At 35.0% G+C, this 17,540-nt stretch overlaps 1 pseudogene; it reads right to left on the bottom strand.

Annotated features, from left to right (window-relative positions):
• Nucleotides 1-14,964: 14,964 nt before the first annotated feature.
• LOC145038996 (allene oxide synthase CYP74A2-like) lies at nucleotides 14,965-16,726 on the bottom strand (annotated as a pseudogene).
• Nucleotides 16,727-17,540: the final 814 nt, after the last annotated feature.

The following is a 17,540-nucleotide window of genomic DNA, read 5'->3' as shown; positions in this document are numbered from 1 at the left end:
GTTCTACGAAAAGTACTCCTGTCAATCCAAATGTGAAGCATATGCCCAATATGGGTGAAGCTATAAAAAAAATGTAAGTTACTCAAGAAAAAAAGCATATTGGAAATACTTGGTAAGGATTCCAACCGAGAAAAGGGACCATGCCATGTGGCACGAGCACGGGCCAGTTGCCAGTCAACACCCCATAAGCTTGAGAAGATGCAAAAGAAGGAGATTGCACATTTGGGTACATAGCAGAAGGCATAGCTGATAAAGGTATTGGTGATGCCACCATGCCAGCTGGCTGTGGATGGTGAAATTTACATTGCCCTGTTGTCACATAGTATGAACACTCTTTTTCACCCTGTGACAAAAAACAAATCATGTTGGGGTAACGTGGTGAAGTAATAGGGTCAAATGGATGAAACAGTAAGATTGAATGGGACCGGACAAGCAACCGAACATAGTTTTAAAAAAAGATAAAATTTTAGTGTTTTTTTATAACAAAACCAAACAAATCCCAATTGATTACACTAACCTATCCACTTTTTATAATGATCCACACAAAAATATTTGATCAACAGAATATGACAAAAAGATACATACAATCATGATCCATAAAGAGAGTGTAACCGTGTGGGGTGAAGATTTTGTGTTGTAGCTTAAAGGCATAAATTAAGGTATCCACAAACTTACCAAAAAACAAATTTTATAATATATTTTTTTCTGAATCAACTTGTTTTCATTGATGTTAGGGCCTGATCTTCCATCACGTTAGTTCAAGGCAATTATTTTCCACTTATAGGTTTTGGAGACAACAAAAACAAAAACAGTAATAACTTTATTTATCTCTCGTTATAAGCATGATCACGATCACGAAAAAAAAACATCAGGATCATTTTTTGTGGTCCTTCAGTTGGTTTTGTAAGAAAAAGTTTTACAGTTGCAGTTAATACCTGTAACTGAACTTGTGCACGTTCTTCCGGAAAAGGTTTCTAGAAAACTTTCTAGAAGATCATCAGCATTGATGCCTTAGCCTCTGGATCATCTAATGTATCCAAACTCTCACAAAGTGTGACTATAATAGATTCATATCTAAAACAAAATATTCGATTAAAAAGTTGTATTTTGGAATACAAAGGTTTTTGAAACTTACATGTTGGGTATCTTCTGAAAATGTCTTTGATGACTGTAATGGCTTCTTGAACAACATAGTTGACTTTGATTTTGATAAGTTCTAGACAACCACTAATGTAACGTTCAGTTGTTGAATAACTGGCTGTTGTTTGCTGTTCAAAAAAAACAATTATAAATATTAATAAACGAAAACATATTGAATGTGAGTAAATGACCAACTTACCCTTCTGTCTATCTATATATTCCAAAATAATTAAATAAATAAACAAACCTGAAGCATTGATCACAAGTAGCAATGACAACAATTAGAAGGTTTTCATCAACTAAAGCCAAGGCTCCATGTTTCATTTCACCACCAAGTATCCCTTCCCTGTGTATAAGTGCCACTTCTTTCACCTTCAATGCACACTCAGGAGTTGTTGCATAGTTATACCCTCTTCCAAACATAAGAAGTGATTGCTTAGAGATCAAAGACTTTGCAAGATCTTTCATCTCTTCATCAAGTTTCAACACTTCCTTCACTTTTCCTTAAAAACATGATTTTTTTAATTAGATTTGTTACATATACATCCTATACAGAGTAATAAAGTAGGAGGTTATTTCCTATAGTTTACCCATAAAAGAAAGGGAAAAAAAACTTACATGTTCTGCAATATAGACACTTGCTAGGTCCTTCAAAAGGTGAATTGAGAGAAACACATACGTTTGAAGTATTCATGAGATTAATACTTAACCTCCTTCCCATAATTATTCTTTGCATTTCCTTGTACAATCTGTTAATCAAATTTATATGTAAAAGGGTCATCAATTTGAACTCACATTCCAACACCTTCTTTAAATAGATGACTATAATTTCTAGCAACAATTCAACTTATAAAAAGGAAAGAAAACAACAATCTAGCTTATAAAAGAATAATAAATAGAGGGCCTGAAATTGGTTAAAGCTCAACACCATTAATCGCTAATCAATAAGATAATAATTTATTTTCTTAACCAGGTACTCCCTTCTGCACACTCCATTAACTAGCATAAATAGTAAAATATTAAAAAACAGCTTTTAATAGTCAATGAAACACACATTGATTGGAAAAATAGGAAAAATTAGGGCATACCAGAAGAACGAGAAATCTTTACCTGAGGTTGTTGAAATATCTGGAGAAGACAATGAAGGCTAAAGTGGTGTATTTGTTGAAAATGAAAAAGGCTATAAGGGTACAATTTGTTTAGGACCTGTAAACAAACACTCATATAGCAAAAAAAATGTGGGTTTTCTTATGGAAATATGTTAAAGAGGTAAAATGATGGAGATGGGGTGGGAAGGAGAACCCAGAGAATGGAAGAGAGGATAAAAAGGCACGATATCTTTCTTGTGCTTGATGTAAAAAATAGAACCGAGGTTGAGAGAAGAGATACATACCTGGTAAGCACAACATACCTTTGCGTAACCAAAAGAGGAGAATTGAACCCATCAATCGGATGTTGGGCTTCTAAGGAGAAGCGATTTTCGACTGGTGGAAACAAGGAAGAGGATAACACAAGGCGAGGTTTTGTAGAGAGAAGGGAGGGAGAAAATGAAGGTCGTTGTTGGATGGTATCTCTGATTGATGAAGAGATCTCGTTCATCATGGCGTGGTGGAGAGGGGAGAAGCAGATCCGAGAAGAGGGAGAAGGATGGAAAGGGGAGAATCGATTGCTAAGATGAAAGATAGAAAGAAGGCAGAAAAGTGGGTTTTCAATAATTTGGGGATTTCATTTTCCCCCTTATCTGATAAACGCGCGTTTCACTAAAATTATAAAGCAGCACTTATAGAGGACGCGCATTTAAAATATCCTTAAATTTTTTGAAGAGATGACACTTTTTTAATGTCACTCTCTTTTACGTAACATTAATCAACGAGTGTCGTGGTTTGCACGTTGTAAAAGCGCCTTTTTCTTGTAGTGATCGTTTGAGTTACTTGGGGAGTCCTTCGGTTTTAGAAGGTCGTTCAAATGCAAGTTGGATAACCAACATGGAGGATCATTCCTTAACTTCTGGTTGGGTTTTCTTGATTCGGGGAGGTATCATTTTGTGGGCTTACAAGAAGCAATCTTGCATTACAAACTCGACAATGGAATCTGAGTTTGTTGCGTTAGCAGCTGCTGGTAAAGAAGTAGAGTGGCTAAGGAATTTATTCTATGAGATTCCTTTGTGGTCTAAATCGATAGCACCTATTTATATCCTTTGTGATAGTGTTGTCGCTTTGGAAAAGTCTAGAAACCTAGGTGTTAGTCATAGTATGATTAGAGAATTAATCATGAATGTTGTGATCTCAGTTGAGTTTGTGAAATCGCAACAAAATTTGGCAGATCACTTGACTAAAGGTCTGACAAGATACTTAGTGCACAAGTATGTAATCGGGATGGGATTAAAGTCCATTTAATTCTATAATGATGAGACATCCAATTCCCTCCTAATATAATGTTAGGATTTAAATTCAATGTGGAAAGCTCATACTTATAGATTGGAACACATGAAGTATTCATCCCAGGTATGTGTTCAGTTCTGCAAGCTAGCTAGGTTGAAGTTTAACTTCTTAATAATTCCTTTGATAAATGTATGTGCAGATAAATGGAAAGGAGTTACCTATGTGATTGTGAAGTGTAGCCGCATTTCAAGAGATTGTGGACTTGACCTTGATACTATCATGAGAGGATTGGGACACACGGCTTTATAATAGTGTCAAGTTGTATTATGCCAGAAATTCAATAAACTAGTATGCATTTTACTTTCTGGTATTCAAATGGGTAGTTGGGTTCAATTCATAGAACACCCTGATTCTCGAGTATTTGAAAACGTATGATACTAAGTGGAAATTCAATCGTTTCGATATTTTCATTATGTACTAGTTTGGTTTGTTTGATAAGGTTATGTTTGTTAAAGGGTTACACTAAAATGGGGGAGGATTGTTGGTGATTTTAGTGTCACCATGTCATTTTAAGTAACTGGAACTAACATGTGAGCTAACGGGCTTCATAATTTGTACTCTAATATATGTACGGGGTTGTGCGGAGTGCACACATGTATAAGATCGAATTAGAAGTCGATTCGACAACTAGTCGGGGGGTCCGGGGTTTCCAAAGGGGCAGCGCCCCTTTGATGGGGTCTAGGGGCAGAGTCCCTGGCTGGGGTCGAGGGCAGTGTCGCAAAACCTCACCGAATTTTACATATGAGAACATAGTGGAAAATTTAATTTCTTGAGGGTGATTATGGTAAAACTAACGAAACTCGTTAGTTTTGGTAACTCTAAATCCTCATTTAATCCGGATTATCATGACTTGCTTCCAAAGCAACTAATGACGGTCCAACCCTAATGAAACTCTAATCTCGTTTAATATATAAACAACTCTTCCTCTTCAGAAGAGGGTTACGATCTTAAGCTCTCGTTTTATCACACTTTCACAGAATCCTCTAGCATATTAGCTTACGATTTCTGTGCCTAGAATCGTAAATGTCCACTTGGATTATCCTAGGTTGAATTTCTTGTAACCCTGGCATAGGGTAGAAATATCAGTTCGGAAAATGATATCACGATCCAAGTTGATATCTAGATCTCCACCACAAACCCTAATTTTCCATACAAATTCCAAAGTAGAGTATTGAAATCCGGCAAATTATTTGGATTAGGTGGGTGAGGCTACTACTAATATATATCTTTGTGAATTGTGATGTATTTGAGTCCATATATGAACTTGCTCCCATTTCTTTTCAAATGATTAACATTTTGAATCAACAAAAAGTCATCATAGATGGTTTATCTATAGTAAATAGTACGACTCTAGAAATCCCTAACTCATACATAGAAGAAGTTAAAGGCAAGGACGAAATTTCTAGGGTTGCAAGTTATGTTATCTAGACTTTACTCAACCATATGAGAAATGTTTTAATAGTTCTTCTGAAAGTTGTTGACTTTTTATATAGATCATATTAATTTAGAAATGAAAGGTTGTTGTCTTTTTTTTATTATTATTAAATATAATGATTATACACTTAATATGGAGAGCTATGATTGTTTATCTTTATTTAATCTGAAAAGATATAATGGCTTAAACCAAGAAAATTAAGGTTAATATAGTAAGACTTCCATCCTTTACCTATTTGTTTTCCTTTTCTTTTTCCTTGCCACTTAGATGACTAATGAAAGTTGTTTGTTGAAATATAATAATTTAGTTAATTTATTTAGTTCTGAAAAAAAAATAACTGTAAATATAAACAATATTTAAATATTAAGCCCTTTCATTCATAAAATACTTAGAAAAACACGACCTGTTAGTTTTGTTTGTAGTTTCCAAGATAACATTACATTTTAAGGTTTTTTTATAGAACTAAAATATAAAAATCATTTTGTAAAACACCAATTATAAATACTCTCCTATTGTCAACATGATTAACTTCATATATTATTATTTTTTCAGGAAGTTTCCGTGTTTATATTGTATTTACGTAAGCCATGATCAGATAAAAAACAAAGTTGATACTTGATAATGTGCTCGCGAGTCCGTACTCCGGCCAACTTCCTATCCTATAAATTGAAAACATGGCCAGGGTTCAGTAAAGGGTCCTCCTACTCCTATTTACACTAAGATGTTATTTGTATTTTCGAAGTGAAACTGTCTGAAGTCTGCGGACCATTTCTGCAGACCTCTGCAGCAGAAGAGGCGGACCAAAGTGTTGCAGACTGTAATGAAAAGTATGTTTTTTTTTAACGTCTGCAAGCTGCTGTAGATATTAAAAAATTTAAAATAAAGTAATTTAATAAACCGAAAATAGTTTTCTAATAACAAAAATTTAATAATTGTAGTCTTAAATATTGAAATAAAATTCAAACAACAAAATTAGTCTTACAATAACATTTTTAAATAAAATTCATACAACCAAACTTAAATAATTCTCATTCCATATTTTGCATCAATTTTTCAGTAATTTCATCCCGTAACTGGATCATGTATTCACGGACCGCTGCAGTACCATGTGTTGGAATCTCATATTCATCATTATCAACGATTGCATTGTTAAGTTTATATATATATATATATATATATATATATATATATATATATATATATATATATATATATACCTTTTTAAAGTCCTCATACTCCTCATTTGTTAAGTTAAAAGTATTTGTTTGTGGATTGTAAAAGTTTCCAGTTTTGTTTTTTTAAGTATAACCATCCTGTGTATTTCGCTTTAAGGTTATCATAGGCGTTTTTTAATTGTCTTTGATTCAAATCCACGCCAAACTTTTCCTTAATGGTTGTTCCCAACTTGTGTCATGATTGTTTATGCAAACTCAAACCTTTTCTACCCATGGTTTGCACTTATTCAATACGAGTTTGCAATAAGCATTTGGTTTGCTCATTGGTCCTTGTATGTCTATCTCCTATTGCTATAACAAAAAAAATATAGAATACATACTTTAGGTACAAAAATTAATCATATTTGTCACACCCCCAATCCGGAACGGCGGAAACGTTCGGGGGCGGATGACTTCATGTGGTAACGTAACAATTAAATACATAGTAAAGAAAGCAATATAACCATCATATATATAATTGAAAGTTTATATTGTTTAAAAGGTACACGTTCAAAACCAATTACAATATGATGCCAAAATATGAATTTAAACTAACGCCGCAACGTCCCTTCTTCAAAAGCTATTTGTTACTTGCAATTACGGAATTCCTGGGACATACAAGTAGTTTTGAAGTAGATCAGCATATAAGCTGGTGAGTTTCATAAGTATTAAATGACAATGTTTGCATGAACTTAAAACGAAATGGTTTGTTTTTGTTTGTTGGTTCCTAGAAAATCCCATATTCTCTAATAGTATAAATGTAGCCTTTTATCAAGACCAATGTTTGTTTCTAGAAAATTTATGTTTTTCCATATGTGGGTAGTGGTTTAGAAGCTCCAAAATTGTACCACGATAAGGTTTTTCATGCCTTAAGTAGTTAATTAATGTACGTATAAAATTGCCAATACGTCTGAAAAACCCCGTAAATCATTGTGCTTTTGATACTCCATGTGAGTTTTATAACCATGCTATTTGACTAGAAATGCCTATACACAACGTTCTTTAGGCGTTGGAATGTTCTGACGTTTGTCACCCCAAATGGTGTATTGTAGCTAACAGTCAGGGTGTGGGGTTGTCAATCCCATATAGATCTATACACAAACACCATACTCCCCCTCCAAGGGATTTTGGTATATAATATAGGACTTGAAATGTGTACTCGAGCGTACGTGAAGTTTAATGTCTCACAAAACTTAGTATAAAACAGATATACGTGTGAAAATGTTCGTTTGTTCTTGTATATGAAAGTAACTTCTTGAAATAGTATTTCTAGTATGTAAAAGTTCGTGATGTTCTCGTAAAACTATACCTATTATAGTTTTCTAAAAGTGTGTCTTGTTTGTATAGTAATCCCTAGTGAAATGCTCACTTGTTATGAAAAGTATAATTTTTGTAGTGCCAAAGATGGACACATATACATACAGTATAAGCAGAGTGTTTGATTTATATATATATATATATATATATATATATATATATATATATATATATATATATATATATATATATATATATATATACGTAAATCATTTCTTATTTCAAAAAGATAAGATGTTATCGTGGTATATTTTGCATACGAAGGTTTCCCTATCATACTTAGAAATCACATATGATTCCATTGATAAAAAATGTATAATGAAACTTTATTATATAACACACGATAATAATCGAGTGTTTTACTTGTATTCCCCCCCCCCCCCCTAAAAGCATATAAAAGCATTTATAAAACATTTAAAAGTGTGGATTATAGAGGTATGAACTCACTTGAAAGATCGAAGAAGGCAAGATGAAAACCGAGCAGAATTTCGACTCGAGAAAGCGGATTTTCTCGGGAATCTCGGGAGCACAAACGACCTTCGGGACTTGAGCAAGGAAACCGGGGCTTCGGGATAGCACGTGCACGGAAAACGAGGTAAAAACGCAACAAATTTGAGAGAAATTGAGCCATTTCTTCGGAACCCTCGCATCCCTTTTATAGGGGGGGGGGGGAACCGCCTCGGTACGCTGGGCGTACGCGTGCGTTATGCGTGACCGCCTCCTTGACTGCCTCGGAGCTTCGGATGAGACGGGTGTCACACCCCGAAAACCAAAGGCGGAAACATTTCCGGGTTGACTCCACGTTGAGTATCAAATCCAATGCACATAGTAAGTAAAGTAAAACAACCAATACATTACATAAGAAAAGTTTTACAGTTGTTTCAAAAGTAAAGTTTGTACAGTTGTGATACATAGTATATATATATATATATATATATATATATATATATATATATATATATATATATATATATATATATATATATATGAACAAAATGAAACGGGTCTTCATGTACTCCGTCTTCAAGCAAAAAGGATCTTCGGGTACCTGTTCTAATGCTGACCTGAGAACACAAGCGGTTTAAAGATCAGCATAACGCTGGTGAGTTCATAAGCGGTTTTTGTTTGTGAAAATGTTCAAGTTTCCTTTCTGTTTCTGAAACGTTACGCACACCAAGAAAATCCCATATTTTCTTAAAAGTTGGTTGTTGTTTCACAAATGTAAAGTATAGTAAGTTTGTACACTGAAAACATGTCTACTCATGAAAATGTATAGTTTGGTTATCCGGCTTGTTAAACTGTTCTGTTTACCTATAATGTATTCCCAGGAAAGTCCCATACTTTCCTTATTGTATATTACCAATTGTAAAAGATGTAATTTTATCCATTTTGTTATTCTTTCTAGTTATGTAGGAGTTACCCAGGAAAGCCCCATGCTTTCCTGCTTGTTGGTTTTCCATGTGAACGATGTAAAAGATGTAAAAGATGTAAACGTGGTTAGGTTCCATGTTTTCCCCAGGAAAGTCCCATACTTTCCTGAATGTTGGTTACTATACTTGAAAGATGTAAAAGATGTAAAAGATGTATAAAGTGGTTCATTATTACTATAAGTAAATCTCTGTTATCCTAATTGCAAGTTTCATAACCATACGATGGACTAAACCTGTGGCAATAAGTAGTCCACATACTTATGACTTTCGTCACCCTTGAACCATTTCGGTTCGGCTGTAGCTAGCAGCCAGGCGTGGGGTAGTCAGCCCCGTATAGATCTATACACTCAAGTCACGCTCTCTAAATACCAGAGATTCTAGTTACGAGTGCAGTCCTCCACTCGTGTATCTCTGTGGAGTGTTCGCCGAGGACGTGTCTCCAATCATACAGGATTAACAAATTTACTAGTAATAATATGATAGTCCTTCGCTCGCGTATATAAGTGGAGTGTTACCGAGGACAAAACAGTGTACAGGTATTATATTCAAATGTCTAATGTCATGCTTTTAACAGATAAAATGTGGAAAGCCATTTGTGAAATATATGTAAAACATAACCGTTTAAAGACCCATTTCACAAATATATGTTACGTGATCTGCATGTTCAAATGGTTATCAATTGTATTAATCATTATTAAAAGCATATGGAATATGAAACACACATTTGAAAACATGTTTTGAGTACAAGAATTCCCTTGTACTCTGTATGTGTTCCCCCCTTGAAAACAGTGAAAACAATGAAAAAGGGTAGGGGTATGAACTCACCAGACTCGGGAATGCGATCTTTCGGACACTAAACGTGGGTTTGGGGTTTGTTTACTCACGATGTCCCTATGTAAAATGAAATAATGTCCATATATATTCAATTAGGGATACTTTCACTAATTAGATGGAACATTACACTCCAACGGGGTTAAACACCTCAAAACGAGCATTTGGAGTGACCCGGGTGACATCTACGGACGTGTATTGGTACTAGGGACTTGGGACTTGAGTTTACTCCCCATGAGTAAACATTTGAGTGAGTTTACAGCCATAAAACACACACATACATGAGTTTACGGCCGTAAATTCATGTTGGTGTCATTTGGAGGGTTTAATGGCTTGATTGGACTTGGGGATTATTGGAATGGATTTCTAAAATGCCTTGGAATGGATTAAATGAATTTATACCACTTAGAAGGGAGTTTACGGCCACACACTTGGAGTTTACGGCCGTAAACTCACCCATGGTCAAGAAAAATTGGTTTAAGGCACAAGAAGCAATCACATGTGATTCTAACTAATTTTCTAAGGCTTGGTATCAATTTTTGGCTTCAATTAACACCTTTGTATGAGTTTACGGCCCATATGCATACCCTCTGGCCGTAAACTCTAATATGATTAAGAAAAAAACTAGTTTTTGATGCTTAAAACAATCACATGTGATTCTAGGAATTTATCCAAGTCTTTGGGGTGGTTTAAGGGCATTTTTGGCATGTCTTTATGAGTTTACGGCCAAAGGCTATGTGCTTAGGCCGTAAACTCCAATATGTAAGGTATTTGATGTGTTTAAGGTCTCCAAACCAATTTTAGATGGTTCTAGGATTTACCACAATGTCATTGGTTGAGTTTCAAGGCATTTGGACATGTTTTAAGACACTTAATCCCCATTTTAGAGGAGTTTACGGCCCAAGCGCATGCCTTGGCCGTAAACTCCTGTTTGTCCCTCAAAATTCATGTTTAATGTGTTCCAAGTCCAGATTTGCAAGCCTCAAGGTCATATCTAAGTCCCAACTTTGATTTGGAAGGGTAAATTTGGCTTAAAAACCCCATTTTGAGGAGTTTACGGCCCAAGCTTGATCCTTGGCCGTAAACTCATGTTCTTGGTCCCAAAACTTAATTTAAACATCAATTTGAAGGCTAAAGAGGTTAGATAACAAGTTAGGGATGTTACCTCTTTGATTTGGAGCCTTAAATCTTTGTTTTTGGACCTTTGATTATGGATGAGGAGAGAGGTTGGAAGTGTTTATGAGAAAATGGCCAAAGGCTTCAAATGGAGGCTTAAAACACATTATATAGTGTCTAAGATTTGGACACGGTGGAATTCTACCCGATACCAGCGTTAGGCGAGGCTTTTGGTTGTACCCGATTAGGTTGTCGTAACCCGATATGGTAAATTCTAGAAATATTCCGATCACTAAAGTGGGGTGTTAAAATGATTTCTAAATGTATTAAGACACCCATTAAGTCATTTTAGATACGCACCAGTTAATGACTTAATTAAACAGAAGATCAGAAATCGAATTTGGAAACGACGATTGGTTGCGTGAATTGTACTACGAAAGAGTTACAAGAGATGATACGGAAATTTCGGGTTGTTACAACGGGGCATAGCTTCGCATAGGGGCAACGTGGATAATCCGACGCCTAGTCGTCAAGTACGCTGGGCGTACGAGAGTATACTAGGCGTAACTCGGATCGGCCTGGTGACTCCTCCTTCGGATAATAACGAAATTTAATATAAAATTTATATTTTTATTATTTAATAAATTTCAAAAATTCATATCTTCTTCATACGAACTCCGTTTTCGACGTTCTTTATATCCACGCCTAGGTGAGACTACGCTCTACAACTTTCATTTAGATTCCGTCGGTAAATTTTGAAATTATTTTTATTATTTATTTTTAAAATATCGCGGTAAAAAAATTTCGTTAGAAATTCATAACTTCATTATCTAATGTCTGTTTTTGCCAGACTTTTTGCTGTTGAAAAACCATTGCCGAGACCTTCGATTCTTATTTAGGTCATTTCGTCCAAAAGTCGCTCGATCTCCGTTTCGAGTTTTTAGCTGTCTGTTACTAATCCGAACTTGAAAAATTCATAACTTCCTTATACGAAGTCAGATTTGGGTGTTCTTTTTACATATGATCACGGTTTAATGACATCTAACATAGTAGGTAATTAATTAGAGAATGTTGGACATTTTATTTTCGAAGTTAATTTCATTATAACAAAAATTGGTTACAATACTTGACTTTTTAGGTCGTTACATAGACTTGTAATATCGGGTTGTCACAATATTTCAACATAATTAACAAATAAGTTTAGCATATTCAACAACAATACATCATGAATGAATAAAAAAAACGATATAAGCAAAGATTATACAACACAATCAACAAATAAGTTTAACAATTTAAGCACAAACTTGCATATAAACATAAACTTGATCTCCATTCAAGAAATACAAGTAGCAATTTAGTAATTAACTTTATGATTTAACCATATAAGCTTGCATATAAGTTTATATAAGTGTATGATTTCAGCAAGAATTATGGATTTACCCAACATTCATAACAATTCAACACAAAAATTCATAAACCTAAATATAATTTTGAGCAAGTTTATATGCTGAATTTAAACATCTAATTTATGATCTCTATTTTTTCTTTATAGTTTATATCTTGCTTTTACTTTTACTTTATGCAAATATTGAATATGCTTTCAATTTTAAGATCAGGTAAAGTAGTAAATTGCTTTCTAGACGCTTGGCTAGGCTTTATAATTTGCATCTGATTTACATAGAAAATAATCAAACTATCATATTTACAGAATGAGTTTTTCTTTTTGGTTAAGTTCCTGATCCATCGGCATAATCATATGGAGATTTAAGAATTGTTGAAAAAAAAGTTTGTATTTTATTTGTTGATCACCGATTCACTGGTGTCCTCTAAGAAATCAGCAGCGGTACACAATTGCATAAGAAATTAGAAAAAAAAAATTTACCTGATGTTGAAGACGATGGCAGCAATGATAGCACGAGATGTTGAAGATGATGGCAACAACAACGGCGACCGCGCGAGGGATGGTGAACCGCTGCCAGCGACCGGCGACGGAGGGGCAGCGGCGGCTGGAGTCGGTCTTCAGATCGATGAGAAGGGTGCCGAGAAGAAGAAGAACGAACGAACGAACGAAGGTGTGGAGCGGCGTTTTTTTGTTTAGGGTGTAGGGTGTTTTTTTTATTTAGATGAGGTTAGAAGTGGTTAAAAGAGCGAAGCCCAATGTTGTGTGGGAAGAGGACGGGAAGAGGTTTTTGAGCCCAAAATCTGAAAAAAAAAAAACAAACTCCTACGAACTTAAAAATGTTGCGTGCTGCACTACGCATTATTAAGAGGTTAGAAAAGTTTTTAAAAAAAAAAAAAAACAAACAAACACAAAGCGGATTGAAATAAAATATACAATAAAGTTGTGGGGCCAGAAAGAATTTTTCATTTTATGACCTAGATGAAATTTCTTGATATGACATAATGGTTGGTTTTCAAATTTATTAATATTAAGTTTAGTCTTTTAATTTAATTAAGTGTTTCAAAAAGATACCAAACTTTTATAATTTATATTTTAAACTCTTATATATTTATTGATTTAAAAAAAATAATAAGGAATAAAAAATAAACATTTGACTTTATTAACTATACTATTAATAATATATAGTAATTGTGTCAAAAATGATACCAATGTTGTATATTGCTCGTGTATGTTTTATATCTAATAAATTGACAAAATAATTTTGTTGAAGTAAAAAAGGTCTTGTCATTACGTCTAAAATAATATACAACATAAAAATGAAACGGAATTAGAGTTTGTGTTGTGTCCTGTCAAGTATAAAAAACACGAAGTTGTGCTCGGTTCAAAATTTAACACGAAATTGACATATTATTAACATGTGTTTTTCATGTTTAATTTGTAACATTAATTATGAGTTAACTAATATAAATATTTATTTTATTTTACATTTTTTGTATTTGTTGTGTTAATGGTTTTTATCGTATTTTAATCTCACCATTTTCGTGTTACTAAAACAAAATATGACATCATGATGTGTTGCGTCATCTGCATATTATATACAAAATATTGTATGGTGACGTGTCAACTTAAAACACAACACAACTACTTAGTTATAAAAAAAATGGTCATATCATGTTTTAAGGGTTGTCATATTTAATAATGGTTTGGTTGTAACAATTTTATTTTACGATTTGAACATATAAAATTGACAATATAGGTTATTCTATGTCGGATTCAATTTGAACAAAATGAAAGTTTAATGGTCGATGGTATAAAAAAAAAAGATTAAATATGAATAAAAGTGGTGGTTGGTTACATTTTAAGTCATTTTTCAATATCATGTGTCTACGACAATTAGACGTTAACCTCCTAGTAAATATATAACTTGAACATAATATAAGAAGTTCATTAACGGTGTACAAAAGAAAATTTGACCAAATATAAATAAAAGTATCAATTGGTTACCTTCATAAATCATCCTATCCCCCAAGGTTGTCAAGATCGGGATCCTACCTAGGATCGATTTTGGGTTTGCAAGATCGGGATCGTAAGATCGGGATCGAGATCCTAAGATCCCACAAAATAGAATATAATTTTAATTTATAATATTTAATCATAAAAACTATTTCAAACATTTAGTTTTTCATTCAAAAGTTATAAAAACTTCAAAATATTAGTCATAAGTCACAATAAAAAATGATAAATGGTAGATTGGTAAAGGGTAAAAGGCATAAAGTGGTAAAAAAAATTCATTTGTAAAAAAAAAAAAAAAAAAAAAAAAAAAAAAAAAAAAAAAATCAAAGGAAGGTAGGATCGGATCGGATCTCGATCCTACGATCCTACCTACGATCTTACGATCTTACCTGCGATCCTACCCCAAATACGATCCTTTTACGATCCGGATCGTTTTTCATACCTAGGATCGTAGGATCGTACGATCCTACGATCAGGATCGCGATTTTGACAACTATGCTATCCCCTATAATTTTATGTTAATAACATTTAAATAATAGGTGTGTGGAGTAGATTTTTAAAAAGTAAAAGATAAATTCCTGAAATACGTACTCAAATAGAATGATAGAATGGTGACAAATAAAAATTCAAATCATATAAGTTTCTTGAATTCTAAAAATCAAATTTGACCATATAAGCACAATCAATCACATCATCATCGTGCATTTGGATTTTTTTTTTTCGTGTATATATAACTAGCCGATCATATAGTTCATACTACTTTTATTTGTTTGTAATTGTTCTTTTCTTCTAAACAAAGAAAAATATTTTATTCTTATTTCCAAATTTACCCTCACCCAAAGTTTCAAATTACTCTTCTAGTACTACCTCTCTTCACCGACGTCATAGTGATACTCGAACCCAAAGCAGATGCACCGACATCGATGGAGAAAGAGTCATATCGCCGGAAAAGTTCAACCACGAACAGCCTCGTTATCAGCACAACAAAGTCTTTTCCGGCACATTGCTTATTTCCGACCGTTGTACTCTCCGTCTCCGGTCCATTAGACCACCACACATACTTCAGCAGATTTTCTCCTTCTCCGACGAACCGATCGGCGACAAATTCCTCCGGCCGGTCAAATATTATCGGATCCTTAGTCGCAAAAGGTTGGAACCCGAATAACATCTCACCTTCTTTCACATTGAAAACAGCATCATGCGACTCAATAGTAAAGTCACGTTTAGCTTTGCCATATTGGAGAGGCACTGGTGGATCAATCCGAAGACACTCGTACACGACAGACTTCACCAATGGCATCTGATCTATCGCTGCCATTGTCACCTTACCTTCGCCGTAGGTTTATATAGCACCTCTGATCTCTTCCGCCAACTGGGTATGCAAATTTTCACCGGCAAGCCCGATCCATTTGAGTGTATCCGGGAATAGGATCTTGACACCACCGAAAGTATTGAAGCACACAGCGAACAAGATATTGTGTAATGCTTCTTCTTTTGGAATCTCTGATTTTACAGCTTCGCCGATAACAGTAGTGGCAACTGACTCGAAGTAATCGTAAAGTTTCTTGTAACTACTCTTTACCAGGAATGACGGTAGCCGGAAAGTATGGAGGAGAGGCTCCTCCAAAAACCATGGAAGTCCGGCGGTGAGGATCGGGCTGAGATTGAATAACACCCACTTGGTGATCAGCTTTGGACCATCTTTTCCGATATTTGTTTCTTCCGGGTTGGAGTTGAAGTAAGCCCGGCCTAGAAACCGGAAAGCTGCTACCTCACCGGCGTCGTTGAATGGAGCTTTACCGTTTTTGGCTAACTCTGTTTCGAGACTCTCGAAAAGCTCGGTGTAAGTGGTTTCGAATTGAGGAATTACTCTGCTGCTTGAAGATTTGAGCATGAAGAACAGGAGGTTCTTAAGCTGAGCATGTCTAGGCTCAGAAGGGTCGAGGTATGAGAGTATACGGTAGCCGCCGGTGAGTTTGGTGGAAGGCCTGTAAGTTCCGGTGAACAGGTCTTTCTTTTCGACTTTGGAGACATCAAAGAGAATAGGAAAGCTTTTGGCGTCGAGGAGGACGATGACTTTTGAGTTGCTGCTGACAAAAGGGCCAGGTGGCATGTTTGCACGGAACACCGTGGAGTTGAATTTCTGGATGCGGGACCTGAAGAACTCGTCTCGGCCGCCGGTGCCATAGAAAAACTCGAGTCGATCTTTGATTGGCCCGAAAAATGGAATTCCATAGGAACCTGGGATGTCACGGAGAGGACGATCAGGAGAGGTGTTGACCTCGCTAAGTGTTGGAGAAGTGATGGATTGCTTTTCGGAGGGGGCCGTACCACGGCGGACAGCGGTGGTGAGTGCGGCTGTGGAATTAAGTGATAAAGAATCCATTTTGAGTGTTTGCATGTGTGAGGACATACGACCATCTTATATATAGAAAAAGACGAATAAAATATATATATTTTTTTTTTGAAAGGGAACTTCCAGAGGGTTTCCGGGCAGCTTTCGCGCACCGATTAATCCCCCGCTGCAAACATGAGGCTTTGCCTCATGCCCTGGAGTCACTGCAGACAAACCTCCATGGCCACAAGGGCTTAATAGTGCCAGGATTTGAACATGAGTCAATAGGTTACCCACCATATCTTCCACATGCCTTACCAAGTCACCACAACCCAAGTGGGTTAAAATTTTGTTATATGGATATGGGAAATCAAATAAAGTACTAATATTATGGGAAATTTATGATTTAGTCTCAATTTTGTTTATAAAAATAAACAAATTATCGGTTAAAACTTCATAATAATCATTGGTGAATAATAATCATTGGTGACTGGTTTCGTAAATTTAAAAAGTAGCAGCTAGTCTTGCCTTGGATAGACCACAAAACACATATTCGTGTGAACTTTGATACCTCATTTCACTCACGCGCACACACACGTTCCACATTAGAAACTTTTATGTGCGTGCACATGAAAAGAAAAAGACACATCTATTTGAAAAGTGTGTATATGTATCCCTTATCGTATCATTCTTAATTTTGCAGTAGATAGAAAGACATAGAGGGAGAAAGATGGGACATGGATTAAGGTTTAAAACAACCAATAAAATGAAGAAGAAAATAAGTATTAACGAGAAATGTTATCTAATAGATTTAAGTATACATGATTAGTATTATTATGTACGTTTTGTGGTTATCTCAATACTTA

The sequence above is a fragment of the Lactuca saligna genome, chromosome 4 (assembly GCF_052625555.1).
Source record: "Lactuca saligna cultivar CGN05327 chromosome 4, ASM5262555v1, whole genome shotgun sequence".
In the NCBI taxonomy this organism is placed as follows: Eukaryota; Viridiplantae; Streptophyta; class Magnoliopsida; order Asterales; family Asteraceae; genus Lactuca; species Lactuca saligna.
Note: the sequence above shows the minus strand (reverse complement) of the source record. Positions and strands in the feature narration are given on the sequence as shown.